This window comes from Microcaecilia unicolor, chromosome 10 (assembly GCF_901765095.1).
Source record: "Microcaecilia unicolor chromosome 10, aMicUni1.1, whole genome shotgun sequence".
Classification (NCBI taxonomy): domain Eukaryota; kingdom Metazoa; phylum Chordata; class Amphibia; order Gymnophiona; family Siphonopidae; genus Microcaecilia; species Microcaecilia unicolor.
Genome location: NC_044040.1, coordinates 138,995,812 through 139,012,085, shown reverse-complemented (window position 1 = coordinate 139,012,085; position 16,274 = coordinate 138,995,812). Strand labels below are relative to the sequence as shown.

At 48.1% G+C, this 16,274-nt stretch overlaps 1 protein-coding gene across 1 annotated transcript in view; it reads left to right on the top strand.

Moving 5' to 3' along the window:
- The window catches only part of SNED1 (sushi, nidogen and EGF like domains 1), a 684,146-nt gene that overhangs the window by 116,571 nt on the left and 551,301 nt on the right, over nt 1–16,274 (top strand).

Sequence of the window (16,274 nt, the reverse complement as noted above, 5' to 3'; positions counted from 1 at the left end):
TAGGGTTTGGGTGAGTTTTGGAGTGCTCACATTTTCCACCACAAGTGTAATAGGTAGAGAGGGAGGTATGGGCCTGGGTCCACATCTCTGCAGTGCTTCACCCACCACTAGACTACTCCAGGGACCTGCCTGATCTCTTATGGACGTGAATATTACTTCTGATGCTGACATAGAGGCTGGTAAGTAATGTTTTTAATTACATTTGGGGGGGTGAGGGGGTCAGTGACCACTGGGAGAGTAAGGGGAGGTCATCCCTGATTCTTTCCAGTGCTCATCAGATTGTTTAGGGCGTTTTGTGCCTTTTCATTACAGAAACAGGTCTAGCTCAAAATGTCTTAATTTTAGTCCTGGACAGTTTTATGTTGTTCCCTTATGGTTAAAAAACGTCCCAAGTGTTAGAAACGCCAGGATCCCTCCTTTAACAATCCCCTTACCTGCCCACTTATGATTTGAATGCACTTCTTCTGGACTTCATAGAAAAACATCTAATAATTGCTTTTGAAAATACTTTTTGTGAGAAAAACATCCAAATGCAGATTTATGCCACTTTTTGGACCTTTTTCTCTTTGGAAAGTAAGCCTCATAATGTCAATTTTCCCTCCGCCCCTCTTGGGAAATTTGTAAATGGAATTATAGACCCAGTGTAGAAATTGTATACCCTCTTGGGTCCATCATTAAAAGTTACACCGTTCATGCCTGATTGAAAAGTTGCATTACCCACAATAGGGAGAAGATCACTAGTGAATGGGTTGTGCCCCCAAAGTTGGAGGAGCCTTTTTCATAATTCCCATACTGGCCATATAAGAACAATGTGCTGCAAATTTTGGAGCACATAAAGCCACTTTCGAAATTTAGTCCTACGGATCAAACTAATTTTCCCATTAAGTACATAAATATTGCCACACTGGGGCAGACCAAAGGTCTATCAAGCCCAGCATTCTGTTTCCAACATTGGCCAATCCAGGTCACAAATAACTGGCAAGATCCCAAAAAAGTTCAATTCATTTTATGCTGCTTATCCCAGAAATAAGCAGTGGATTTTCCCCAAGTCAATTTAATAATGGTCTATGGACTTTTCCTTTAGGAAACTGTCTAGACCTTTTTTTAAACCCCGCTAAGCTAACTGCCTTTACCACATTCTCTGGCAATGAATTACATGTTGAGTGAAGAAAAAGTTTCTCCGATTCGTATTAAATTTAGTACTTTGTAGCTTCATCGCATGCCCCCTAGTCCTGGTATTTTTTGAAAGAGTAAACAAACGATTCATGTCTACCTGTTCCACTCCTCTCATTATTTTTATAGACCTCTATCATATCTCCACTTAGCCGTCTTTTCTCCAAGCTGAAAAACCCTAGCCACTTCAGCCTTTCCTCACAGGGAAGTTATCCCATTCACTTTATAATTTTTGTCGTGCTTCTCTTTACCCTTTCTAATTCCACTATATATTTTTTGAGATGTGGTGACCAGAATTGAACACCATATTCGAGGTGCGGTCGCACCATGGACCGATTCAAGGGCATTATAATATCCTCACTTTTGTTTTCCATTCCTTTCCTAACAATACCTAACATTCTATTTGCTTTCTTAGCCACCGCCGCACACTGAGCAGGGGGTTTCAACGTATCATCAACAACGCCGAGATCCCTTTCTTGGTCAGCGATTCCTAACGTGGAACCTTGCATTACATAGCTATAGTTCGGGTTCCTCTTTCCCACATGCATCACTTTGCACTTGCTCACATTAAACGTCATCTGCCATTTAGACGCCCAGTCTCCCAGTTTCGTGAGGTCCTCTTGTAATTTTTCACAATCCTCTTGCGATTTAACAACTTTGAATAACTTTGTGTCATCAGCAAATTTAATTACCTCACTAGTTACTCCCATCTCTATATCATTTATAAATATGTTAAAAAGCAGCAGTCCCAGCACAGACCCCCAGGGAACCCCACTATCTTACCTTCTTCATTGAGAATACTGACCATTTAACCCTACTCTCTGTTTTCTATCCTTCAACCAGTTTTTAATACACAGTAGGACACTACCTCCTATCCCATGAGACTCCAATTACCTCTGGAGTCTTTCATGAGGCACTTTGTCAAACACCTTCTGAAAATCCAGATACACAATATCAACCGGCTCGCCTTTATCCACATGTGTGTCCACCCCTTCAAAGAAATGTAATAGATTGGTGAGGCAAGATTTCCCTTCACTAAATCCATTTTGGCTTTGTCTCATTAATCCATGCTTTTGAATATGTTCTCCTTTACTTGTCACATCTCTGAAAATCTGTCTTTTTCATTCTCGTCAATTACAATCTGTCCAACGATACTTTGGTGCTCAATCAATTCAGTCACTTATATTATCTCTCCTAATCACAAGACTAGATTACTGTAACATAATCCTTCTGGGTTGTCCCCGCTATAACTTGAAAAAGCTCCAGTCTTTTCAAAACACTGCAGTGCAACTTTTTCCAAGCTTCCAAGTGTCGTCTAGTGAACTGGATAAGGTCTGGTGTTATGTTGATATGACTTCCTAAGATCAATTGAAAGTTGAACTCCTAAATATCGAAAGGAGTCCATGGCCCACTGAAGAGGAAAGGCATCCCCCAGGCTCGAATCAGCCTGATATCAATGAGCACAGCCTCTGATTTGTGCTTATTCAGTTTGAATCCCAAAAAATCCCCAAATTCTTTAATACTTTCTAGAAGGAGAAGGAGGGACCACACAGGATTTACTATCCAGCTTATTTTCAAACGAGAAAGCCGGCGATCTTCCGACACAAATCGGGAGATGGTCGGCCATCTCCTGAAGACGGCGAACTCGGTATAATCGAAAGCCAATTTTCGACGGCTTCAACTGCTTTCCGTTACAGGGCCGGCCAAACTTCAAGGTAAAATTATGTATCATACCTGATAATTTTCTTTCCATTAATCATAGCTGATCAATCCATAGACTGGTGGGTTGTGTCCATCTACCAGCAGGTGGAGATAGAGAGCAATCCTTTTGCCTCCCTATATGTGGTCATGTGCTGCCGGAAACTCCTCAGTATGTCGATATCCAAGCTCCATCCGCAGGACTCAGCACTTAGAGAATTACACCCACAAAGGGACACTCTGCCCAGCTCACCACCGCCGAAACGGGGGAGGGGAATTAACCCAGCTCATCCCCACACAAGTGGGGGAGGTGAATCCGTCCAGCTCACCCCCGCGGAGCGGGGGAGGGACACCACACCCGCCGATGCGGGGGGATCTGGCTTATCCTGCAACCGCAACCGCGGGAGGAGCTGACTGACCCTAACACCGCCGAAGCGGGAGGGGTACAAAGCTGCCCTACTGCCGCACGAAGCGGGAGGGAGCGCCGGCAGAATTTGTCTCAATCCAGCCCCGTAAAACGGAGGGGAGAGGAATGCAGCAGCTTACTGTAACACAAATTCGTCTCAACTCTTGAAGAATCCATTGAAAAACTTGAACACGAAGTCCTCCTGAACAGGAACTGAAGACTAAACTTGAACCTGAAATGCAACCAGAATAGAACCAATACAGATATCTGGGAGGGACTATGGATTGATCAGCTATGATTAATGGAAAGAAAATTATCAGGTATGATACATAATTTTACCTTCCATATCATCATGCTGATCAATCCATAGACTGGTGGGATGTACCGAAGCAGTACTCACCCATGGCGGGACATAGAAATCCCTGACCGCAACACTGAAGCTCCAAACCGGGCCTCCGCCCGAGCAGCCACAGCCAAGCGGTAATGCCTGGAGAAGGTATGGGCCGATGCCCAAGTTGCCGCCTTGCAAATCTCTTCCAAGGAGACGGACCCGGCCTCTGCCATCGAGGCCGCCTGAGCTCTAGTGGAGTGAGCTTTCAGCTGGATAGGCGGCACCTTCCCCGCGGCCACATAAGCCGCTGCAATGGCTTCCTTGACCCATCTTGCCACTGTAGGCTTAGAAGCCTGCAGACCCTTACGAGGACCTGCAAACAGGACAAACAGATGATCCGATTTCCGGAAATCATTGGTCACTTCCAAGTATCTGATGATGACTCGTCTCACATCCAGATATTTGAGAGCAGAGTATTCCTCTGGGTAGTCCTCTCTACGAAAGGAAGGGAGACAGAGCTGCTGATTCACATGGAAGCGAGAAACAATCTTGGGCAGGAAGGAAGGCACTGTGCGAATAGACACTCCTGCCTCAGTGAACTGCAGAAAAGGCTCTCGACATGATAGGGCCTGGAGCTCGGAAACTCTTCTGCTGAAGTGATAGCCACCAAAAAGACTGCTTTCAACGTCAGGTCTTTCAGAGATGCCCTAGACAAGGGTTCAAAAGGCGGCTTCTGCAAGGCTCTTAGCACCAGGTTGAGATTCCACGCAGGCACCACTGAGTGCAGAAGAGGGCGCAGGTGATTAACTCCCTTGAGAAAGCGCACCACATCTGGCTGCGAAGCCAGGGAAGCACCCTTCAGGCGGCCCCTGAAGCAAGCCAGAGCCGCTACCTGGACTTTAAGGGAACTGAGCGACAGGCCTTTCTCCAGACCTTCTTGCAGGAACGCCAACACTGAAGAAATTGGAGCAGTGAAGGGAGAAAGTGAGCCTGCTTCACACCACACTGCAAAGGTACGCCAAACCCTGGCGTAAGCAGTAGAAGTAGAGCGCTTCCTCGCTCTCAGCATAGTGGCGATGACCTTGTCTGAGAAGCTCTTCTTTCTCAGACGCTGCCGCTCAATAGCCAGGCCGTAAGACCAAAGGGGGAGGGATCCTCCATCACCACGGGACCCTGATGTAACAGGCCCTGCTCCACTGGCAGCCGCAGAGGATCGTCGACTGAGAGCCTGATCAAGTCCGCATACCAGGGACGTCTGGGCCAGTCCAGACCCACCAGGATTATCCGGCCCGGATGCTTTGCCACCCGGTCTAGCACCCTGCCCAACATGGGCCAGGGTGGGAACACATAGAGAAGCTCCTGTGTTGGCCACTGTTGGAGAAGAGCATCTACTCCCAGAGATCGAGGGTCCCGTCCTCTGCTGAAAAAGCGCGGCACTTGGCAATTGGCCGATGACGCCATCAGATCTAGGCTCGGCTGGCCCCAGCGCTTCGTGATGTCCAAGAACGCCTGAGCAGATAGCTGCCACTCTCCGGGCTCCAAGGTATGGCGACTGAGAAAGTCCGCCTTGACATTCATGACTCCGGCAATGTGGGCCGCTGACAGCTGTTCCAGGTTCGCTTCCGCCCACTGGCATAGATTCATGGCCTCCTTGGCTAGAGGGGCGCTCTTGGTACCTCCCTGGCGGATGACATAGGCCACAGCCGTGGCATTGTCCGACAGGACCCGTACTGGCTTCAACGCCAGTACCGGGATGAACTCCAAAAGCGCCAACCGAATGGCTCTGAGTTCCAGGAGGTTGATAGACCACTTTGCCTCTGCAGGAGACCAGAGCCCCTGCGCTGTCCTTCCCAAGCAGTGGGCTCCCCAGCCCGACAAAGAGCGTCGTGACGACAATCCACTCCGGGGTCACAAGAGGCATTCCTGCAGACAACTTGTCTGTCTGCATCCACCAGCTCAGCGCCTTGCGCACTGCCGGGACCAAGGGAAGGCGCACAGCATAATCCTCCGACATCGGAGTCCAGCGCTGCAGCAGAGAGAGTTGTAGTGGTCTCATATGAGCCCTGGCCCAGGGCACTACTTCCATCGTGGCCGTCATAGAGCCCAACAGCTGCACATAGTCCCAAGCCCGAAGAGGAGAGGCTACTAGGAACTGGTCCACCTGAGCCTGAAGTTTGACAATCCGATTGTCTGGCAGGAACACTCTGCCCACTTGGGTGTCGAATCGAACTCCCAGATACTCCAAGGACTGAGTCGGGCGCAGCTGGCTCTTCTCCCAGTTGATGATCCACCCCAGGGAGCTCAAAAGAGCAACCACCCGGTCCACAGCTTTGCCGCACTCTGCATAAGAGGGGGCTCGGATCAACCAGTCGTCCAGATAAGGATGGACTTGTACTCCTTCCTTTCGCAGGAAGGCCGCGATGACCACCATTACTTTGGAGAAGGTCCGCGGAGCAGTAGCCAACCCGAAAGGGAGAGCTCTGAACTGGAAGTGTCGTCCCAGGACTGCAAAACGCAGAAAGCGTTGATGAGGAGGCCAGATGGGAATATGCAGGTACGCTTCCTTGATGCCCAAGGAAGCCAAGAACTCTCCTGCCTTCACTGCCGCTATAACAGAGCGGAGAGTCTCCATGCGAAAGTGCCGCACTTTCAAGGCCCGATTGACCCCTTTGAGGTCGAGGATAGGCCGGACAGAACCTCCTTTCTTTGGTACCACAAAGTAAATGGAGTAACGTCCCTTGACAATCTGATTTTCTGGCACCGGAACGACCGCACCCAGGCGTATCAGGTTGTCCAAGGTCTGCTGCACTGCCACAGCTTTGACCGGAGACTTGCAGGGAGAGAGTACAAACCCGTCTCTTAAGGGTCGGCAGAACTCTAACTTGTAGCCGTCTCTGATGACTTCCAGCACCCAAGCGTCTGAAGTTACTCTGGTCCACTCGCCCAGAAACGAGGACAGGCGTCCTCCAATCTGCACTGGGCCATGGACCAGGACCCCGTCATTGGGTACGAGACCCTGGGGGAGGACCGGAGGGCGTACCTCCGGGACGGCGGTCTCTGCGAAAGGAATGCTGCTTGGGGGAGAAGTTCCTTTTGAAGGAAGAGGGGGCAGAGGAGCCCGACTTGCCCGGGCGGTACTGACGGGCTTCCTGAAACCGTCCTCTGGAGATACCGGGGCGAGCACTGGCCCGAGCCCTGACCTCTGGTAACCTCTTGCCCTTAGACGTGCCGAGATCGGTCACGATTTTGTCCAGCTCGACCCCAAAGAGCAGCTTGCCTTTAAAAGGCAACTTAGCCAGGCGGGACTTAGAGGCGTGGTCCGCAGACCAATGTTTCAGCCAAAGCCAGCGCCGCGCAGAGACTGTCTGAGCCATGACTTTAGCCGAGGCTCTCAAGACATCATACAGTAAGTCTGCCAAATAAGCCAAGCCCGATTCCAGGGCCGGCCACTCAGCCCTCAAGGAAGGATCCGAGGGGGAAGCCCGCTGCACCATCATCAGGCACGCCCTGGCCACATAGGAGCCGCAAACTGAGGCCTGCAAACTTAAGGCAGCCGCCTCGAAGGACGACCTTAAAGCCGTTTCCAATCTTCTGTCTTGGGCGTCCTTTAGTGCCGTGCCACCTTCCACCGGCAACGCCGTTTTCTTAGTCACCGCAGTGATTAAAGAATCCACGGTAGGCCAAAGAAAGGCCTCACGTTCACTTTCAGGCAAAGGATAGAGGCGGGACATAGCCCTAGCCACTTTGAGGCTCGCTTCCGGGACATCCCATTGAGCCGAAATTAAGGTGTGCATGGCATCATGCACGTGGAAGGTTCTAGGCGGGCGCTTCGTCCCCAGCATAATGGCGGAGCCAACAGGGGCTGAGGGAGAGACGTCCTCCGGAGAGGAAATCTTCAAAATGCTCATGGCCTGCATTAACAGGTTGGGCAAATCCTCTGCGCGAAAGATCCGTGCTGCAGAGGGGTCATCCGCTCCATCCGAGCGGGAATCCGTCTCCTCCAAGGAATCCCCAAAGGACCGTTGGGAGAACTCAGATACACTGCCCTCATCTACATCAGAGGAAACAGAGTCCTCTAAGGCCTGGGCATCCACCCAAGGGCGTTTACTTCCGGGGGCCTCAACCCCTTTATCGGACAAGGGAGAAGGGGCAGCGTTCTGCATAAGGAAGGCCTGATGCAGCAGCAAAATAAACTCGGGGGAGAAACCCCCCAAACTGTGCAATTCAGCAGCCTGGGCCACAGCCCTAGACGCACCCTCAACCGGCGCTCGCAAGAGCGGGAGAGAACCATGCTGCGCATCCAAGATGGCGTCCGGCGCGACACTCCGCGAAGGAGCCGCACGGGAAGAACGGCGCTTAACTTTAGCCGCTTTTTTGCCGTCGCCCAAATCAAGGGCGGCCATGGCATGAACGTCTCCCAGCTCAAGGGCAGCCCAAGAAGAAGCAGTCCGAGCAGAGTGGCCGGCCAAGATGGCGGAGGCGAGCAGCGGGGGATGAGTGTTTATGGCGGTAAAAACCGCCGCGCCGGAGGAAGACCCGGGACACTGACCGGCCTCCAAACTGACACCCAACAAGGGCGAATCAGACTTTAAAACCCCCGCATCCCCGCTAGAAGCGCACACGCGGTCCGGGGAGCGATTCTTCGCGCCCTCGCCCTCCGACGCCATAGGCCACGTGGAGATCAATCGGGGAACCCCCTGCCCGCTATAAAAAGGTAAAAATTACCTGCTTCTCGCTCCGAGCTGTAACGACCTGGTGTCCCAGTGAGTAGCTGCAATAAACGTTTAAATAAACGTCGAAATAAACGCCCTTAAGGACGTCCAAAATTTTTTTTTTTTTTTTTAACGGAGCCAGCGGGAGGGGGGAGAAAAGGAGGGACCTGGCACCACCAGGTTTGCACTTGCTCAAGAAGAGCCCTCAACCCCAGGCACTCAACAAAACCTAAAAATTAGGCTTGGAGGCCTAGCCAGAGCTGCTGCTATGTGTGACCACCACCTGCTGAGATAGAGAACATACTGAGGAGTTTCCGGCAGCACATGACCACATATAGGGAGGCAAAAGGATTGCTCTCTATCTCCACCTGCTGGTAGATGGACACAACCCACCAGTCTATGGATTGATCAGCATGATGATATGGAAGGGACTGTTTTGGCAAGGTATGGAAGGCGAGACGGGGGCGTGGTTACGAGATGGCCAGCTTAAGCCGATAATGGAAAAAAGAAGGCCGGCTCTGACGAGCACTTCACCGGCTTCACTTGGTCCATTTATTTTTAGGACCAAGCTTCAAAAAAGTGCCCCAACTGAGCAGATAACCACCGAAGGGAATTGGGGATCACCTCCCCTTACTCCCCCAGTGGTTAGCAACCCCCTCCCACCCAAAAAAAATTAAAAATCATTTTTTTGCCAGCCTCAAATGTCATACCCAGCTCTATGACAGCAGTATGCAGGTCCCTGGAGCAGTTTTTAGTGGGTGCAGTGCACTTCAGGCAGGTGCACCCAGGCCCATCCCCCCCCCCCCCACCTGTTACACTTGTGGTGGTAAATGTGAGCCCTCCAACCCCCCCCCCCAAACCTTCTGTACCTACATGTAGGTGCCCCCCGTCACCCCTTAGGGCTATGGTAGTGTTGTACAGTTGTGGGTAGTGGGTTTTGGGGGGGATTTGGGGGGCTCAGCACACAAGGTAAGGGAGGTATGCACCTGGGAGCAATTTTTGAAGTCTACTGCAGTTCCCCCTAGGGTGCTCGGTTGGTGTCCTGGCATGTGAGGGGGACCAGTGCCCTACAAATGCTAGCTCCTCCCACGGCCAAATGCCTTGGATTTGGCCGGGTTTGAGATGACCGGCATCGGTTTCCATTATCGGTGAAAACCGATCCCGGCCATCTCTGACATTTGGCCGGCCCCAACTGTATTATCGAAATGAAAGATGGCCGGCCATCTTTTCGATAATACGGTTCGGGACCGCTGTTTGTGGCGCCGGCCATATAGATGGCCACCCATATAGATGGCCGGCGCCATTCGATTATGCCCCTCCACGTGAGCCAACAAATCATCTGCAAACGCAGCAACTTTAAACTCTCTAGATCCCAGGCATAACCCCTGCAACTTTGGATTGGACAAAATTTCCTGAATAAGGGAGTCCAAGATCAATACAAAACGCAGGGGTGATAAGGGGCATTCTTTTCTAGTTCCTCACTGGATTGGAAAAAGCCCACTAAGCACCGCATTCACCACTATAAAAGCCATGGAGGATTCATTTACTGTTCTAATTGCAGTAAGAAAGGTTCCAGAAATGCCATATTTCTCTAAAACTCCATACATAAACCTCCAGAACACCCTATCGAATGTCTTCTCTGCATCAAAGCTTACAAGCAGAGAAGGCATCGAGCAGCATCTAATTACCTCTAGAGCATAGGCACCAACTCCGTGGGTGCTGTGGGTGCTTGAGCACCCCTAATATTTTAACCTGCCCGCCTTCTTCTCCCTCAACAGTCCTCCGCTCCGTCCTCACCTTCCTGCAGCCCAGAATTTAAAACTCATCTTACCTTGGGTCCCGGCAGCAGTGAAAGATGGGCAGGCTCAGCTTCAGCCTTCCCTCCTCTCTCAGCTCTGGTCCCGCCCTCGCGGTCCCATCAGTAGCCATCTCAGTCCTAGTAGATCTCACATCTCTTCTAATAATAGGGGGTTGTTGTTTCCACCCCTCTCGGCTGGACTGTAGTGATGTGCTCCCAGATACCTGTTGTTGTAGTCGTGACGAATATCAGGGAACACACACTCACAGCTGAGGGAGTAGAACAAATAAATTAACCTTCGACCTTTACTCTCAAAGAATAAAGAGGAAAAAAAATTAAAATTTAGGATTTGTCCCTGATATGGAAGAACCGCACCTTCGGATTTGCAAGTTATCTTTTTCTTTATTGAATACAAATACAAGCAAATTTTCATTCAAATAAACTCAAATTCACAATTAGTGTGTGGCTTAATAGAACTGCTATAATATATTCAACATTCAAATGTAGAACTACATGTACACCCTTTACTTTTTCTGTTTCTTTCAACAGAATCACCAAAAAAGGCAGAAAAGAACCTTTTCAGATAAATATTTAAATTGTCTTTTATCAAAATCAGATATTTGTTGTTATTCTCTTTCCTTGCTATTAATGTAAGAATTTGAGTCTTTGTGTGTACTATTGATGTTTGTGCAGGGGTCTCACTGAAACCAGAACACTTAGGCAAGTCAGGAAAGTATGGATTTTTAAATATTTGATGTTGTTCTGTTCTTTTGGGTTTTTTTCTTTAAATGTTGTAAACAAAAAGAAATATATGTCTTTCAACACCCTTTGCAAATGTCACTTAGCTGTAGTTGAATTGATTTAGGTGATTTCTTTCTTGCCTTGGAGCTCAGCCGGAAATCCTGCAGAGGATAATTCACAGATTTCGTCTTCCTAAACCTCACATTAATAAATAAGGAATAATAATACTGTGGCTTACTTACTAATCAAAATAAACAACAAAATATCCTTTTCTCTCAAACCTGTGCTTCACTGTTTTCCCTATTCTAGAAAAAGAGTAGGCAGCAGTTTGTCCACTTAGTGCTTTAGCTTACAGACTCTCATTCAAACTTCCATGACTTTAAATTCCCTATAGCTTAACCATTCCATTCACTGTATGGACAGACATACCTTTTCTCCACTCAAAACTAAATTAAATATGGTTTAAACTTTCTCACAGCTTTCTGTTAGTACAGCTCTCTCACCCAAAACACATGTTTTCCCCAAATGTATTCAGCAATACAGCTATGAAAAAGACAGTCTATTTATTTAAGTACTCACTTCTCAGCCTAAATCACCTCATTCTCAGTACCAAGGCTCTTGTATTTCTTTCACCCAAAATTGTAACTCACTGTTTATTTCTTGAAATTCAGTGCTATCATTGGAACACCATTCACACTCACCTCAGCTCACTTTCCATACCAAAGTACCCTCTTTCAAACTGGTACACATAAGCCTGTGTCTTAATTGCTCTTCCTGTTACTTATTTCACTTTAAACCCATAAAATCTATACTTTTTCTCTCTCTAATTTCAGACACCCAGCATACGTTTTTCTCTCAGTCCTTCATCCTGCTCTCTCCTCCAGCTCAGCAGTCTCCCTGGCAACTCACCCCTCCCCCCCCCCCCCAGAGGAACATCTGACATCCCTCAACCAATCAGCTTGTCAGCTAAAGACTGTTATTTTTCCTTATCTGTTTTAGAATCTTGACTGTCCTAACTGAATTTTCATTTTGGCTTCCCCTTCCCCCATAGAAGTTAATGCAAAACTTACTATATATAGAATTTGAAGTCAATTTTAACCTAACCTGTACCCAAAACACCAAGAAACATTTTGTAGTACAATCCTCACCTAATCATGGGTTATTCTTTTGTTAAAAAAAACATATTTAAGAAACATCTCACAATTTCTTCACCTAACTCTTAAAAATTCCCAAACTAAATTTAAACCTTTTCCAGCCAGCACCAGCCACCAAACCCCCAAAACGGCCTCCCCAGAGCCCCAGGTAAGAAAAAAAACATTTAATATATTTCTTACCATATATTACATTGTGCACCACTTTTTCTTTACCCTATGGACCTTTGATAGTCCAACACAGAGCAAGTGGGGTTACTTTTGGCAGGGAGACTCACCTTTGGCAGTGATCTCTGAGTAGCTGGGGCAGATATTTCTGTGAGGAAATTTCTAGCCTCCTTACGGGTAGATAAGAACTTTTATCTGTCATTTACTATAATCATCAATTTGACTGGGAACCAAACTCCCACTTTATAACCTTTATCGTGAAGTTCTTTTTTAAAGGGAAGCGTTCTTTGCACCTCCTAATGGCCTCCATACTGAGGTCTAGAAAGATCCTTACATCCAGATCATCAAAATGGCAGCTCTTAATTTGCTGCATTTTCTTAAGTACTCATTCAGTCTTTTGGTATCGCAGTAGTTTCACCACTAGTGCTCTAGGTGGCAGATTAATATCCAGTTCTGGGCCCAGCTCCCTATGTACTCTATCAATTTTGTAAGGAGGATTAGCTTTTATGTTGGGAAAACATTGTGTTAAAATCTTTTGTTATTAATCCAATAGGATCCAATCCTTCTCTTCCGTCTGGCATTCCAAGTATCTGCAGGTTTATCCTCCTGCTGTGATTTTCTTGATCTAGTTTGTCCAGTAATGCCTCCAGTCGAGACTGGAGATGGGTTCTCTCATTGCGATCTTCCTCCCACTCCTCCTCTGTTTCAAGCATTTTCCCCTCCAAAGTTTCTATGCGGGTTATTTAAGAGTCATATCAATCTTCCAGTTCAGCCACCACATGTTCCACAATCTCGGATTTGGTTGCCCGAATTTCTTTATGTCCCAAATCGGTTCTGGGGTGGTTGCTGCCATCCTAGCCTTAAACTGCATCAAAGGGCCTGGGGGAGATTCACCCCCTGGTGGTATTCTACTGTTAGTCAATTTGGCATGGCAGATGTTATATTGGCCTCAACCAGAGGATGCTTGTGACTGTGGTTTCAATTGCTTTGGCATTGTAAATAAATAACTATCCAGCCAACTCAAGTTGCTTCTCGCTTGCACCCACCACAGTCTATGTAGTAGTCCAGCTCAAAAAAAATAAATGCCAAGGAAAGCTAGATCTCTGACCACTTGTATCTTAGCACTCACAGGCTTTCTTCTGCTGAGGTCTAGCACTCTAGCACCACCTCTGGTCCATAGGACATAAAGGCCTTCCAGGTGTATTTTCCACAATGCTTGCAGCCCAAAAGATACAGATTATAAATCTAGGTGGGTTCTCTAAGGGGCTAACTGTATATTAAAATTGAGTTGTATCACAATCCCAAGTGATGATACCCTCAAAGATGCCATGACACAGTGGCACCAGCAGATGTTCTTTCCTCTCAGCATGTGAAACAGTATTCCACTCCTTAGCAGCCTTGGTGCAATCACCTCTCAGGAAGCAGGCAGGAGAGGCCAAGACCGATGGCCAGAAAGTTCAAGCCACCCATTGCATCACCAGCACTTTGCACTATCAGGGCAAGTCATAGCAGCCTCTTCTGGTTCCCGAAAGGCTGTTCAGTGGGCTAGCATTGGGCCCAACCCATGTGTGGGTGTATAAATTGTAATATTAGGAGAGTTTCCCGGTAAACAAGGGCATTAAAGTACCTCGACCAGCAGGTTATATTCCTCGGAGTTTCCCTTGTTGGCTCGCCTCACCGCTGCAGTGATTTTCTTCTAGAGCCACAACCACATGGCCGCGCTGTTCCACCTAGCCTCCCTATCAGCTCTGGAACAGATCGCAATTGGCTGTAAAGTCCCAGTTCTCAGCTTGGCTACATAGTGCATTTGTTTAACAGGACTCCAAAGTATTTGCTACTGGTAAGAGGCTCATTAACCCTTTAGTGTCCAATGCTCCCATCAATCTGTTCCCATATGGCTTATTACAGGAACACTGGACACTAAAGGGTTCCGTCCCAGGGGGTCGACATTGGGGGAAGCCAACTCGGAGCTCAAAGAGCCATGGCAATCATCTTGACCCACAGCTTCACCAGAAGTTCTTGTGCATGTATTCTAATAGAACCACTAGCTCTATTTGCATGCTGAAACTGGCTCAAAAACCGAAATCAAGGCAACCTTCAAGATGCAGGAAATCTTTAAGTTGACAAGCAACATATGCTTCCAATATTTTGGCAAGAACTGGAGAAATAGAAATTGAGCAGTTAATAGGAATACTTGGATAAACATTATTTAAAAAAAAAAAAAACAGACCTAGGCTTGCTTGAAAGGCTGTGACATCACTCCAATATGTTAGAATAAAGAATCTGTAGGCTGGTTAAACAACCAAGTTGGATATGGATTATAAATGAATTGAATATCAAGAGAAATTTCTTACTCTGGTCCATCAATGGGGCACAAATGAATCCAGCCTCAGATCACTGATCCTTCCAGCCCATAGGACAAATATCCCTCATATCCAATAACTAATTTATATTTTTTACCTGGGGGTTAAAGTCATTTGTAGAGGTGCTGACAGTAAAATCACTTGTCTCATACCGCTGAAAAATAAAGTAACTTCCTTCCAGTTTCCTTTGATCTTCTTAACAATCTCTCCTCCACCGTCCATCCCCTAGTGTTATGCGCCTTAATTATTACCTGTGCTACTGCTTTTGCATATGTTGGCCCCAAACATTGGAACACACTGCCCCATTACATTAAATCAGAACCCTCTTACCCTGCCTTTAAACAGCTTCTCAAATCCTGACTTTTCAATCAGGCATTTCCTTGTTAACTTTCCTACTATTTGCCTGACTACTGTTTCTTCTGTCCTCTTCTTTTTTTTTTTCCTTCTAATCTTACTTTTATCTGTCTTCTCTTCTATAAGTTTTATTGTTAACCACGTAGCTGCCATATGGCGATTGGCAGTATATCAAGTGTAATAATATAAATGAATAAGTGTTAAAGCCTCTAGCCTCACCTCCTCCACTCGTACCATGCACACTGCCTGGGGGAGAAAAGGCCGAAGTCTATTCTGTGCTGCCTGAGATTCACTCTCCAACAATAATCAGGCAGATCCCAATCAGGCTCATTTTCGAAAGAGAAGGACGCCCATCTTTTGACACAAATCGGAAGATGGGCGTCCTTCTCCCAGGGTCGTCCAAATCGGTATAATGGAAAGCCGATTTTGGTCGTCCCCAACTGCTTTCCGTCACAGGAACGGCCAAAGTTCCCGGGGGGCGTGTCGGAGGCATGGCGAAGGCGGGATTTGGGCGTGCCTAACACATGGACATCCTCAACCCATAATGGAAAAAAAAGGGTATCCCTGACGAGCACTTGGACGACTTTACCTGATCATGTTTTTACGACCAAGCCACAAAAAGGTGCCCGAACTGACCAGATGACAACCGGAGGGAATCGGGGATGACCTCCCCTTACTCCCCCAGTGGTCTCTAACCCCCTCCCACCCTCAAAAAACATCTTTAAAAATATTTTTTGACAGCCTCTATGCCAGCCTCAAATGTCATACTCAGCTCCATGACAGCAGTATGCAGGTCCCTGGAGCAGTTTTAGTGGGTGCAGTGCACTTCAGGCAGGCGGACCCAGGCTCATCCCTCCCCCTACCTGTTACACTTGTGGTGGTAAATGTGAGCCCTCCAAAACCCACCAGAAACCCACTGTACCCAAATCTAGGTGCCCCCCTTCACCTCTTAGGGCTATGGTCAGTGGTGTGCTGGAGCCGGCTCGCTCCGGCTCGCAAGATCCGGTTGTTAAATTTTGGCCGGACTTGCGAGCCGGTTGTTGGAAAGGGCGAGCCGGCTCTCCCTCCCTCCGCCCTCTGGATCCGGTCCCTCACCGATCCTACCTTGACTATCGAATTCTTCGGGGCAGGCAGTGTTGCCTGCCGGCTGCTATCGCTGACTTTCCTCCGCCGCCTGTTTGCGCTTTAAAAATGGCCGCCGAGACTTCCAGAGGCGGCCTCGCGAGACTTCTGTAAGTCTCGGCGGCCATTTTGAAGCGCGATCGGGCGGCAGAGGAAAGTCAGCGATGGCAGCGGGCAGGCAACACTGCCTGCCCCGAAGAATTTGATGGCCAAGGTAGGGTCGGTGAGGGACCTGATTGGGAGGGAGGGAGGGAGGA